This window comes from Chiloscyllium plagiosum, unplaced genomic scaffold (assembly GCF_037043375.1).
Source record: "Chiloscyllium plagiosum isolate Xiang-an unplaced genomic scaffold, Cpla_swu_hap1 HiC_scaffold_42, whole genome shotgun sequence".
NCBI classification, from domain to species: domain Eukaryota; kingdom Metazoa; phylum Chordata; class Chondrichthyes; order Orectolobiformes; family Hemiscylliidae; genus Chiloscyllium; species Chiloscyllium plagiosum.
Genome location: NW_028270180.1, coordinates 43,728,041 through 43,742,085, shown reverse-complemented (window position 1 = coordinate 43,742,085; position 14,045 = coordinate 43,728,041). Strand labels below are relative to the sequence as shown.

The 14,045-nt window shown below is 45.7% G+C and overlaps 1 gene segment (V, D, J or C); it reads right to left on the bottom strand.

Moving 5' to 3' along the window:
• Positions 1-14,045, bottom strand: part of LOC148137593 (Ig heavy chain C region-like) — a 784,089-nt gene that overhangs the window by 213,446 nt on the left and 556,598 nt on the right.

The following is a 14,045-nucleotide window of genomic DNA, read 5'->3' as shown; positions in this document are numbered from 1 at the left end:
TGTGAGTGACAGAGTATGCAAGAGAGAACGTGTGCATATGCAAGAGAGATAATGTGTACGTGTGCGAGAGAGGGAGTGTGTCCATATGAGTGAGAGTGTGTGCATGTGAGAGAGAGTTTGCATGTGAGAGAGAGTGTGTGCATGTGAGAGGGAGTGTGTCCATGTGAGGGAGAGTATGCATGCAAGAGTGTGCGTGTGAGAGAGAGTGTGTTTGTGTGTGAATGTGCGTGCGAGCGAGAGTGTGTGTGCGAGAGAGAGAGTGTGCATGTGAAAGGAAGAGTGTGTTCATACACATTGTATGTCAGTGTACATCTGAGAGAGGGTGTGCCTGTGAGAATGCCTGTGAGAGTGTGCATGTGAGAGAACATATGCGCAAGAGTAACTGTGTGCGTGTGAGTGACAGAGTGTGCAAGAGAGAACGTGTGCATATGCAAGAGAGATAATGTGTTCGTGTGTGAGAGGGAGAGAGTGTGTCCATATGAGAGAGAGTGTGTGCATGTGAGAGAGTGTGTGCATGTGAGAGAGAATGTGTACATGTGAGAGGGAGTGTGCACACGAGTTGTGCATGTGAGAGAGAGTGCACGTGCGAGTGTGTGTGCGAGCGAGAGTGTGTATGCGAGAGAGAGTACACGTGCGAGGGTGTGTGCGTTCAAGAGAGTGTGCGTGCGAGAGAGTGTGCATGAGAGAGAGAGAGTGTGCATATGAAAGGAAGAGCGTGTTCATACACATTGTATGTCAGTGTACCTTCGAGAGAGGGTATGCCTGCGAGAAAGAGTGTGCCTGTGAGAGAGTGTACATGAGGGAGAGTGTGTGCATGCGAGAGTGTGTGCGAGGGAGAGTGTGTGCGAGAAAGAGTACACATGCAAGAGTGTGCACATGCGAGAGTGTGCGCGTGCGAGAGAGTGTGCGTGCGAGAGAGTGTGCATGTGAAAAGAAGAGTGTGTTCATACACATTGTATGTCAGTGTACCTCCGAGAGAGGGTGTGCCTGCGAGAAAGAGCGTGCCTGCGAGAGAGTGTGCGTGAGGGAGAGTGTGTGCGTGTGAGAGAGTGTGCATGTGAGAGGGTGTGTGTGAGGGAGAGTATGTGCGAGGGAGAGTGTGTGTGTGCGAGAGAGAGTGTGCGTGTGAGAGAGTGTATGCGTGTGAGAAAGTGTGCGTGTGAGAGAGTGTGCGTGAGGGAGTGTGTGCGTGAGGGAGTGTGCGCATCAGATTTTGTGCGTGTCAGAGAGTGTGCGTGTGAGAGAGTGTGCGTGTGAGAGTGTGCACGCGAGAGAGTGTGTGCCTGCGGGAGGGAATGTGCGTGTGAGAGAGTGTGTGCGTGTGAGAGAGTGTGTGCGTGCGAGAGAGAGAGAGTGGAGGCAAACACGAGAGTGTGCAAACACGAGAGAGAGTGTGGAAAAGCTAGAGAAAGAGAAAAAGTGTGTGTGAACACAATTGAGAGTTTATGTCAACGCGAGAGAACGAGAAATATAGAGAGAGTTTATGCGAAATGTGAGAGAGAGTGTGTGGAAATGCAAGAGAGAGAGAGAGAGTGAGAGAGAGAGTATGCACAGGTGCAAGGGGAAGAGTGTGGGCATGTGTGAGACGTTAGGCGCGTGTGCGAGAGAGAGAGCATGTGACTAAGAGTGTGTGTCTGCATGAGAGAAAGAGACTGCGTGCAGTGAGAGTAGAAAGAGAGTGTGCGCGAGTAACAGCGTGTGTGCGAGAGAATGTGCACATGCGAAAGAGCGTGTGCATGTGACAGACTGTACATGCGCGAGAGAGTGCGTCCTTGTAAGAGAGTGTCCCTGTACAAAAGAGACAGAGTGCATGCGTGCATGAGAGAGAGCGAGTGTGTGCGCATGCAAGAAAGATAGAGTGTGTGTGTGTGTGAGAGAGAGATAGTGTGCGCAAAAAGGAGTGGGTGCAAGAGCGAAAGAGAGATTGCATGCGAGAGAGAGAAAGTGCGTGCATGTGTGAAAGAATGCGTGCATGCGAGACAGAGTGTGCGCATGTGAGAGATAGAGTGCGTGTGCAAGAGAGAACGTGCGCATACACAAAAAAGAATGAGTGCGCAGGAGTGACTGTGTGCGTGTGAGTGACAGTGTGCAAGAGAGAACGTGTGCATATGCAAAAGAGATAATGTGTACGTGTGCAAGAGAGAGTATGTGCATGTGAAGAGAGAGTGTGTGTGAGAGAAAGTGTGTGTGCATGTGAGAAGAAGAGTGTGTGTATGCACATTGTATGTAAGTGTACAACTGAGAGACAGTCTGCATGCGAGAGAGAGTGCGCGTGAGAGAGAGAGTGTGCCTGTGAAAGTGTGTGTGCATGTAAGAGAGAGTTCATGCGTGCACAAGAGAGAGTGTGTGCATGCCCGAGATAGATGATCGTGTACATGTACGAGTGTGAGAGAGTGTATTTGTGTGTGTTAGAGTGAGTGAGAGACTTTGCGGGTGCGTCTGTGTGCGAGAAGCTTTGGAGACATTGTGTGTGTGAAAGAGTGCGTGAATGAATGTGTGTGAGCGGGTAAGTGTGTGGCAGTGTGTGTGAGAAAGTGTATGCATGCGTGTGAGAGGGTAAGTGCATGAAAGAATGAGTGTATGAGAGAGTGAGCATGTCAGAGTGTGTATGTGAAAGTGAGTGTGAGTGAGAGTGTGAGTGAGAGCGTGAGTGAGAACATGAGTGAGAGTGTGAGTGTATGCGCGAGTGCGTATGTGAGAGAGAGACAGTGAGAGAGGGTGTGTACATATGTGTGATCATGGTAGAGTGTGTGAAGCTATTTGAATGTGTATTTGCCTGAAAGAGTGAGAGTCTTGAATTGAGAGTGACTGTGTGTATAAGTCTGTGCATCGGTGTGGATGTTTGCATGCACATGTGTGAGAGTAAGAGTGAGCGTCTGTGAAGAATTGAATGCGGTATGCGAGGGTGTGTGTGTGTGTACACGTTTGAGGGAGCGAGTGAATGAGAGTGAGGGATGGTGTATTATTTGTGAATCATACCTGGGTCAGGTACATGAACACATGGTTTACACACAGTCACATTAAGGAGTGACAGCATTGACATTGAAACGGTGCACTCAGATGGACAAACACCAGGCATGATCTTTCTCTCTCTGTCTCTCTCTCTCTCACACACACACACACACACACACACGCGCGCGCGCATTTATGTGATGATAATTGAGCTCAGACCCTCACTGACTCTCTCCCCTGACAAAACCTGTGTATAATCCTCATAAAAACAACAGTCCTGTACTGGGGGGAGTTTGGGGACGGGATGGGTGGAGGTATGGTGGGGAGAGCAGCGAGGGGAAATGTGGGTGTTGAGGAGTAGGCATGTGATCAATGTTTTTCATTCCCAATCGCTGCTGATATATTTGAGAAGGGGAAAGGAAAAAAGAGATTGAAAGTTAAGTTAGAAATGGCTGCATGTCGAGCAGGGCAAGGAGAGGCAGAAAGAGACAGAGAAACACAGGGACAGCGAGAGACAACGTTTAAAGAAACTTTACAGCCCAGGAACAGGCCCTTCGGCCCTCCAAGCCTGAGAAAATCCAAATGTACTGTCTAAACCTGTCGGTCAATTCCGAAGGATCTGTATCCACCTGCTCCCCACCTACTCATGCATCTGTCCAGACGCATCTGAAATGAATCTACCATGCCTGCCTCTACCACCGCTGCTGGGAGCACGTTCCAAACGCCCACCACCCTCTGTGTGAAGTATCCCCCTTAAACTTTCCACCTCTCACCTTGAAAGTGTGACCTCTCGTTATTGAATCCTTCACCCTGGGAAAACTCTTGTCTCGATCTACCCTGTCTACACCCATCATGATTTTGTGAACCTCAATCAGGTCCCCCCTCAATCTCCTTTTTTCTAGTGAAAATAAACTTAACCTACTCAACTGCTCTTCATAGCTAGCACCTTCCATACCAGGCAACATCCTCGGAAACCTTCTCTGCACCTTCCCCAAAGCGTCCACATCCTTTTGGGAATGTGGTGACCAGATCTGCACACAGTATTCCAAATGCGGCTGAACCAACGTCCTTTACAATTTTAGCATGACTTGCCAGCTCTCATACTCAATACCCCATCCAATGAAGGCAAGCAGACTATATGCCTTCTTGACCACTCTATCCGCCTGTGCAGCAACCTTCAAAGTTCAATGGACCCGCACTCCCAGATCTCTCTGCCCATCAACTTTTCCCAAGGCTCTTCCGTTTATTTGTATAATTTGCTCTAGAATTAGTCTTGCCTAAATGCATCACCTCACATTTGTCTGGATTAAAATCCATCCGCCACTTTTCTGCCCAACTCTCCAGTCTATCCATATCATCCTGTATTCTCTGTCAGTCCCTTATGATTTCTGCTATTTTACCAATCATTGTGTCATCTGCAAACTTGCTGATCATACCAATAGTGCTCTTTTCTTGATCGTTTATGTATATTACAAACAACAGTGGCCCCTTACTGACCCCTGTGGAACACTACTGGTCACCTTTCTCCATTTTGAGAAACTCCCTTCAACTACTACTCTCTGTCTGCTGTTGCTGAACCAGTTCTTTATCCACCTAGCCAGAACACCCTGCACACCATGTGACTTCACTTTCTCCATTAGTCTACCATGGGGAACCTTATCAAACGCCTTACTAAAGTCCATGTATATGTCATCAACAGCCCTTCATTCATCTATCAACTTGATCACTTCCTCGAAGAACTCTATTAAGTTGATAAGGCACTATCTCCCCTGCACAAAACCATGTTGCCTATCACTAATAAGTTCATTCTTTTCTAAATATAAATAGATCCTAATCCTCAGGAGAGAGAGAGAGAGATAGAGGGAGAGAGAGAGAGACAGACAGATAGGGACAGCGAAAGAGCATTTGATGCTAGGAACCACATGTCCAGCAGGAAGTTCCTGAGAGATCCTCAGTAAATACCACCTCCCGTCCCAGCCCAGTCTGTGTCAGGGTGTCTTCAATCAGACTCTTAGACACGAGTGTGGGAGCAATGATTCAGAGACCTCCTTAGGGAGCAGACTGACAGATGTTGCAATGCATCAGAGATGCAGGGGAGGAGGCCACAAACCCTTCACCGAGACTAAATGTGGACAAGAATTGTCAGATTCATTCTCAAACCCTGTTTTCTCTCTCTCGCCTGTCTGGTTGAGAGTGTGTGTGTGTGAGAGAGAGAGAGATTGTGTTTCTGTGTGTTTATTCAAGTTTCCAACCTCTGGTTAATTGCTGTCTGCTGATTTGTTGGTATTTTGATGTTGCTGTGATGTTATGGAATGCATTGAGGATGGAGATGGGGATGAGGAAGGGGGAGTGCTTTTAAACCTAGGATCTGCTGTGTACTTTTGCATCAAAGTGCTTTCATTCCCCCCTTTCAACTCATCTTTTTCCTCTTTTATGCCCAGAAACTTTTGTTGGGAAAGCTGCAAGGTGAAGATCCAAAATGACTGGGGCCAGGAAAGCCTTGGATAAGAATAACCTCCAGAGGGGGAGCACAGGCCTGAGGCCTGAGGGCTTTTCACCAGGCCGGACCCTGTGTGGCCCAGGTGAGGTCAAAAGGGTAACTAGAGAGAAAATAGGGCCCCTCAAATATCAGCAAGGCAGCCTCTATGTGGAATCACAGGAGATGGGGAGATACTAAACGAGTATTTTGCATCAGTGTTTGCTGTGGAGAAGGGCATGTGTTATGAAGTTGAGGGTCTGCACTGTACCTTTAAGAGACAGTGAAAGCTGAAAGCTTGCAAGTACCTATCATGTGACTGACTAGCATTCACAGAATATACTGGAAAATTGAAAGGTATAACATTTGGTTGTAACGTAGATACCTCAGTTGTTTTCACAGCAGTTGGAATTTAACCAATCAGGTTAAATTATGCCCCAAGATGCTAAAACCCAATCGAATTTGAATTTTAATGTTCTGACAACAACCAATCATTAAATGATCTGATGTTTCCGTTATAAAAATCAGGCATTTTGTACAGTAAGCCAGAGAGAGAGCACCAACTGCCATTGAAAGATTACTATTCATAACACGCACGATTGAAGGTACCTTTTTCACATGAAACATCTTTGCAGCAGAAGACTGAAGACAATCCAGGGAGATCTACAAACAGAAGATCAACACTGGAGACGACAGACACAGTCTGGTTTTGAAAAGTACGTTGCTCTAATTTTAATAGGGGCTCTTATTGGATCAGTATATTGTTGTAGAGTGGTAGGTAGATAAAAACCTTTAAGAGAAAGGAAGCTGAGGCTGTAAATAGTCGTTTTGTTGGTCACTTTTAGAGTTAAAGAATAAAATTCATATTTCTTCTTTAAATAGTGGAATTTGAGGAGTTTTCTGTCACTCATACTTGAACAGCTTATGAGCTGATTTTCTCCGTGTTTGGCTTAATTAGCAGAAGGGTTTACCATCATGTCGTAACACATGGAAGATGACATCATGAAAATGTCCAAAATAAAGAGGAGGAGGTGCTGGATGCCTTGAAATGAATAAAAGTGGATAAATCCCCAGGACCTGATCAGGTCTACCCTAGAACTCTGTGGGAAGCTAGGGAAGTGATTGATGGGCCTCTTACTGAAATATTTGTATTATCGATAGTCACAGGTGAGGTGCTGGAAGACTGGAGGGTGGTTAATGTGGTGCCAGTATTTAAGAAAGGTAGTAAGGAAGAGACAGGGAACTATAGACCAGTGAGCCTGACATCGGTGGTGGACAAATTGTTGGAGGGAATCCTGAGAGACAGGATGAACATGTGTTTTGAAAGGCTCGGACTGATGTCTCACAAAATTGATTTAGTTTTTTAAAGAAGTAACAAAGAGAATTGATCATGGTAGAACAGTACAGGTGATCTATATGGACTTTAGTAAGGCGTTTGACAAGGTTCCTCATGGTTAGCAAGGTTAGATTTTATGGAATACAGATAGAACTAGCCATTTGGATACAGAACTGGCTCGAAGGTAGAAAACAGAGAGTTGTGGTGGTGGAGGGTTGCTTTTCAGACTGGACGTCTGTGACCAGTCGAGTGCCACAAGGATCGCTGCTGGGTCCACTACTTTTCATCATTTGTATAAATAATTTGGATGTCAACATAGGGGGTTAAAGTTAGTAAGTTTGCATATGACACCAAATTGGAGGTGTCGTGGTCAGCGAAGAACCTTACCTCAGATTACAACAGGATCTTGATCAGATGGGCCAATGGACTGAGGAGTGGCAGTTAGAATTTAATTTAGATAAATGTGAGGTAATGCGTTTTGAAAAATCAAATCAGAGCAGAACTTATACACTTAATGGTATTGTCCTGGGGAGTGTTGCTGAACAAAGAGACCTTGGAGTGCAGGTTCATAGTTCTTTTAAAGTAGAGTCGAAGGTAGATAGGATAGTGAAAAAGGCATTTGGTATGCCCTCCTTTATTGGTCAGAGCATTGAGTACAGGAGTTGGGAGGTCATGTTGTGGCCATTCAGGACAATGGTTAGGCCACTGTTGGAATATTGCATGCAGTTCTGGTCTCCATCCTCTCGGAATGATGTTGTGAAACTTGAAAGAGTTCAGAAATGATTTACAAGTGTGTTGTCAGGGTTGGAGAGTTTGAGCTATAGGCTGAGACTGAATAGGCTGTGTCACAAGCTAATTGGCACAAGGTCAGTAAGATTAAGCAAGTAAATGCGTGGCTGAAAGATTGGTGTGGGAGAAATGGTTTGAATTCATGGCTTGGAGGTGCCAGCTTTGGACTGGGGTGGACAAAGTTAAAAGTCACAAAACATGAAGTACCTGATGAAGGAGCAATGCTTTAAAAGCTATTGCTTCCAAACAAACCTTTTGCACTATAACCTGGTGTTGTGTGATTTTTAACTTTGAATTCATGGGACATTGGGACCAGTACCTGGGAAGAAGGGACCTGTTCTGATAGGATAGTCTTCATCTGAACCATGCTGGACCAGACTCCATGCAAATTGCTTAACTAGGACTGTAGACAGGGATTCAATCTAAATGGGGATGAGGGGGTTATTTTCTCGGGGAAATTAGGAAACTCAAGAGGAGATAAGAATAGAGCTCTCAGGAGAAGTTATTAAAATCTCCAGCACAGATACAAATAGGGCAGAGCGTATGGAAAGGATTAGCATTCAAACTTCAAAAACACTGGACAAACAAATGATAATGCGAAGGGGAAGATTAATACAGGGCTGAAGGTGTTACATCTGAATACACGCAGTGTAAGGAATAAGGTAAATGAGCTTGTGGTGCAGATTGAAATGAGCAGGTATGATGCAGTGGACATCACGTAGACATGGCTACACTGGGATCAGGAAAAGATCAGCACATGGGCAGAGGGGGTGGGATTGCTTTATTCGTCAGAAATGAAATTCAATCAAAGCAAGAAATGAAGGAGGGTCAGATGGTATAGAATTTGAGTGGTTAGAACCACCCTCTAAATAGCAGTCAGGAGCTGGTGCACAAGATACACCAGGAGATAGAAGGGATGTATAGGAAATGTAAAGTTACAGTGATCATGCGGGATTTCAATATGCAAGTGGACTGGGAAATACAGGTTGGTGGTGGATTGCAAGGAAATGAATATGTGAAATGTCTAGATTAGATTCCCTACAGTGTTGAAACAGGCAGTTCGACCCAACTAGTCCACTCTGACCCTCCAAAGAGTAACCCACCAAGGCCCATTTCCCTCTGACTAATGCATCTAACACTATGGGCAATTTAGTATGGCCAATCCACCTGACCCGCACATCTTTGGACTGTGGGAAGAAACCGGAGCACCCGGAGGAAACCCACACAGACACGGGGAGAATGTGCAAAATGATGTTTACAAGATGGCTTTTTGGAGCAGCTTTTGGTGGAGCTTATGGGGGAGCAGCCAATACTGGATTAAGTGTTGTTCAATGAGATAGACTTGATCAGGGAACTTAAGGTGAAGGAACCTTAGGAGGCAGTGATCATCATATGATTGAATTTACTCTGCAATTTGAGAGAAGGGAGAATCAGAAGTAACGGTATTATAGCTGAAGAAAAGCAACGACAGAGTTATGAGGGAGGAGCTGGGTAGAATTGACTGGGAGAGGTGCCTGACAGGACAGTGGAATACCAATGGCAGGCGTTTCTGGGAGTATTTCAGAAGACACAACAGAGATTCATCCCGAGGGAAAAGAAGCATGGTCCAGGGAGGATGAGACAACAATAGCTGAGTTGGAAGTCAGAGATTGCAGAAAAGCAAAAGAGAAAGCACAGAATGTGGAGAAGGACAGTAGGAAACCAGAGGATTGGGAAGCTTACAAAGACCAAAAGAGGGCAACAGAAAAAGGAATAAGGGGAGGGAAAAGATTAAATAGAAGGGTAAGTTAGCCAGTAATATAAAGGAAGACTGTAAGAGTTTCTTTCGATGTGTAAAGGGCAAAAAAGAGGCAAAAATGGATATTGGGTCACTGGAAAAGGACACTGGAGAAGTAGTGGTGGGGAACGATGAAATGGCTGAGGAACTGAGCAATTACTTTGTGTCAGGCTTCACGGTGGAATACATGAGGAATATCCCAAAACATTCAAGAGAGTGAGGGGGCAGAGCTGAGTATGGTGGCCATCACCAAGGAGACAATGTTAGAGAACCTGAATGGCCTGAAGGTGGATAAATCACTTGGACCAGATGGACTACACCCCAGATGTCTAAGGGAGATGGCTGAAGAAATAGGGGAGGCATTAGTGGTGATCTTTCAGGAATCGTTAGAATCAGAAAGTATCCCAGAGGACTGGAAAATCGCCAACATAACACCCCTGTTTAAAAAGTAAGGCAGAAAATGACAGACTGATTAGCCTCACCTTGGTCATGGGTAAGATCCTGGAATCCGTTGTGACTGATGAAATTTCTGAATACTTGAAACTGCATTGTAAAAACGGCAATGTCAGCAAAGCCATCAATGGAGGTCCCGCCTGATAAATCTTCTGGAATTCTTTGATGAAGTAATGGGAAGGTTGGACTAATGAGAGCCAAAGGATGTTATCTACCTGGACTTCAGGAAGGCCTTTGACAAGGTTCCACACAGGAGGCTACAGAGTAAGATAGCTGAAAAATGTGGTGCTGGAAAAGCGCAGCAGGTCAGGCAGCATCCAAGGAGCAGGAGAGTCGACGTTTCGGGCAAAGCCCTTCTTCAGTCTTATGCCCGAAACATCGACTCTCCTGCTCCTTGGATGCTGCCTGACCTGGTGCGCTTTTCCAGCAACACATTTTTCAGCTCTGATCTCCAGCATCTGCAGTCCTCACTTTCTACTCCTACAGAGTAAGATAAGGTGCCATGGTGTTAGAGACAAAGTGCTGGCATGGAGAGAAGCTTGGCTGTCTGGCAGAAAGCAGAGAGTGGCGATAAAAGGGTCTTTCTGAGGATGGCAGCCAGTGACGAGTGGTGTTCCTCAAGGCTGTGTTCGGACAACGACATTTCACTTGATACATAAATGATCTAGATGAAGGAACTGAGGGCACTCTGACTAGGTTTGTAGATGATATAAAGATCGGTAGAGGGACAGGTAGCATTGAGGAGGCGGGGAGGCTGCAGAAGGATTTGGACAGGTTGGGAGACTGGGCAAAGAAGTGGCAGATCGACTACAATGTGTGAAAGGATACGTTCATGCACTTTGGGCGGAGGAATAGAGGCAGATAGGCATGGACTATTTTCTAAATGGGGAGAAAATTCAGAAATCTGAAGTGCAGAGAGACTTGGGAGTTCTCGTCCAGGATTGTCTCAAGGTAAACCTGCAGGTTGAGACAGTAGTTAGGAAGGTAAATGCAATGATGTCATTTATTTTGAGAGCACTTGATTATAAAAGCAGGGATGTATCCGAGTTTCTATGAAGCTCAGGTCAGAACACATTTGGAGTATTGTACACAGTGTTTGGCCACATATCTCAGGAAAGATGCCCTGACCCTGGAACGCGTTCAGACGAGCTTCACGAGAATGGTCCCAGCGATGAAACGCTTAACATATGAGGAATGTGTGAGGACTCTGGGTCTATACTCAATGGAGTTCAGAAGGATGAGGGGGTGGGGGATCTATTAGAAACTTACAGAAAACTGAATGGCCTGGACAGAGTGGATGTTGGGAAGATGTTTCCATTTTGTCGGAGAGACTGGGACCCAATGGCACAGCCTTGGAGTAAAGGAAAGAGCTCTTAGAACAGTGATAAGGAGAAACCTGTTCAGCCAGAGAGTGGGGGAATCTGTGGAATTCATTCCCACTGAAGGCTGGGGAGGCCCAGCTCGCTGAGTATATTTAAGACTGAGATCGATAGGTTCCTGAGTATCAAGGGTTACAGGAAGAAAGCGGGACAATGAGGTGGAGAAATCTATCAGCCACGATTGAATGGTGGAGGAGGCTCGATGGGCTGAATGGTCTCGTTTCTTATGGTCTTATGGAATATCTCTGTAATTTCTATCATCACAAAAACTGACTCCCGGGTAACTGTTACGCTGAATAAAAACTACCTTGAATCCTTCAATTACATTCCAGTCTGTAACGTACTCCTGGGTATCTGTCTCTCTGTACATAAACCACCCCGATAGCCTCGATTAGATTCCTGTCTGCAACTCACTCCAAGTTATCAGTCACTCTGCATATAAATCGCCCCGACAGCCTCGATTAGATTCCAGTCTGAAAACCACACCTGGTTAAATATTAGTCTATAGCTAAAGTAATCAAAAATCGTGTTTAGATTCCAGTCTGTAACTCTCTTCTGTCTCTGTTATTGTATATATAAATCTCCCGGGACCCTTCAATTAGATTCCAGGCTGTAACTCAGTCCATGGTACCTGTTACTCCGAATGAATATCCCCACTGAACCCTTGATTAGATTCCAGTCAGAAACTCACTCTTGGGTATCTGATTTTTGATATGCAAAGCACTGTACCCATACCGAGTGGAAGAGTGAGTAAGAAAGAGAGTGAGAGGGCATAAGTGTTCGTGTGAGGGATGTGTGAGCGAGAGTCAGTGTCTGCGCATGAAAATGTGTGTGTAGAGAGTGTGTGTGAGTGCATGTGAGTGTGTGTGTATCTGTGTGTTTGTGTTTGCATGTGTGTTGTGAGTGAGTGTGTGCCTTTGTGTAAGTGAGTGAGTGTGAGGCTGCGAGTGTGTATGTGAGTGTGAGGAGTACCATCGCTCTCATAGATATGCTCACTCACAGCCAGAAACACACACATACACGCATATACACACACAGACACACATACACACACATGCATACACACACCCACACACACTGGAAATATAGAAATATAAGTCAGAGAGAGTTTTTTTTTCTGGGAGTCACACTGAGAACAGTAATATTCCAAGAGAGAACCTCAGCTTCAGGAGTTTAGGGTCAGAGAATCTTAGACGTTTGCGTGGCACCAAGATCCAAAATGTTCAAGGCCAGGTAAGAACAACCTCCAGAGGGGACAAGGTCCTGAGGCCTGAGGCCTGGTCAATAGGCTGCACCCCGTGGAGGCCCACGTGAGTTGTGTGTTTATTTACCCCAAGGTTTAATCTCCTCTGGGGGACCCTGGGCTTTAAGGACCTCTGGTTATCTGGCTCCTGTCGGATTGCGGCCCTGTCAATTTAAAAACATTTTTGATGCCTGGGGTTAAAGTGTGAGGTAAAAACAATGACTGCAGATGCTGGAAACCAGATTCTGGATTAGTGGTGCTGGAAGAGCACAGCATTTCAGGCAGCATCCGGGGAGCAGCAAAATCGACGTTTCGGTCAAAAGCCCTTCATTATTCCTGATGAAGGGCTTTTGCCCGAAACGTCGATTTTGCTGCTCCTCGAATGCTGCCTGAACTGCTGTGCTCTTCCAGCACCACTAACCCAGAATAGGACTAAAGTATGTTAATCCCCTGGATCTCAGAGGCAGGACTGCCGGAGGACAGAATTAAATCCCAAATGATGTGACCTTCTCGAAAGACTTGTCATAAAGTCAGAGTAATGTGGGTTGTAGAAAGTGCAGGATGAGAAAATTCGACAGTGGGAGAAAGAGAGTGAGAGGAATTGAGTGAAAATTTGAGAGAGCAAAAGAAACAGAAGGGGAAAGAAAGGAGAAGCATTTTGAGATTGTGAAATTGCTGTAACGTTTGATTCTAGGGTGACAGGAAATAATTAAACCGACACAGTATCACAGAGGGGAAAAATGATCAGAGTAATTAGCTGCTGCTGCATTGTTGCATGTGGGATCTTGCTGTGCACCAGCTGCCCCAATACTGTCATTGCAGGCAGTGACTGTTTTAATTAGCTAACCCGTCATTTCAAATTTTACTTTAGGATTAGGAGATCTTTGAACAAGAGCTTTCCCCAGCGGGGACACGGCCCTGAGGCCTGGTCGACAGGCTGCACCCCGTGGGGGCCCACGTGAGTTGTGTGTTTATTTACCCTGAGGTTTAATCTTCTCTGGGGGACCCTGGGCTTTGGGAGCCTCTGGTTCACTTGTTCCTTTCGGATTGCGGCCCTGTATTTTTAAAACAGTTTTGAAGCCTGGGGTTAAAGTAACCAGGTCCTTGGGATTTGATACAAATACATCAATCCCCAGACAGTGTCCAACAGACAGGACTCTCCAAGGAGGGAATTAAAACCTTAAATGAGAAACTCCCTCCAAAGACTTGCTGTAATGTCAGAGTAATGTGAGATGTGTACAGGCCTGGGTGATCAAATGTGATAATGCATAAATAAGAAGCAGGTTGGCCAGTTCAATTCAATTCCCTGAGTATCTGCGAGGGGATCTCTCTCTCTCTCTCTGTGTCCTCTCTCACACCCTCCCAGCTTTCTTTTGTTAGTTTTTCAAATAAATAAAACCGTCCCACACACAGCAATGTGACTCGTGGGTATTTGAAGTGGGGGAGATGGAAATATTTTGCAGCACAAGGCGATTGTTTCTGAGACAATGGGTTAAAAAAACACAAGATACGGACAAAGAGAGAGAGTGTGTGAGGGAAGGAGGGAGCGTTAGAGGGATAAGATGTGTCTTTGTAGCTGGGCTGGGAAAGGGAGACAGGATCTGGGAGAGGGGGGAGAGAACGGGGCTCTCCAATATCCC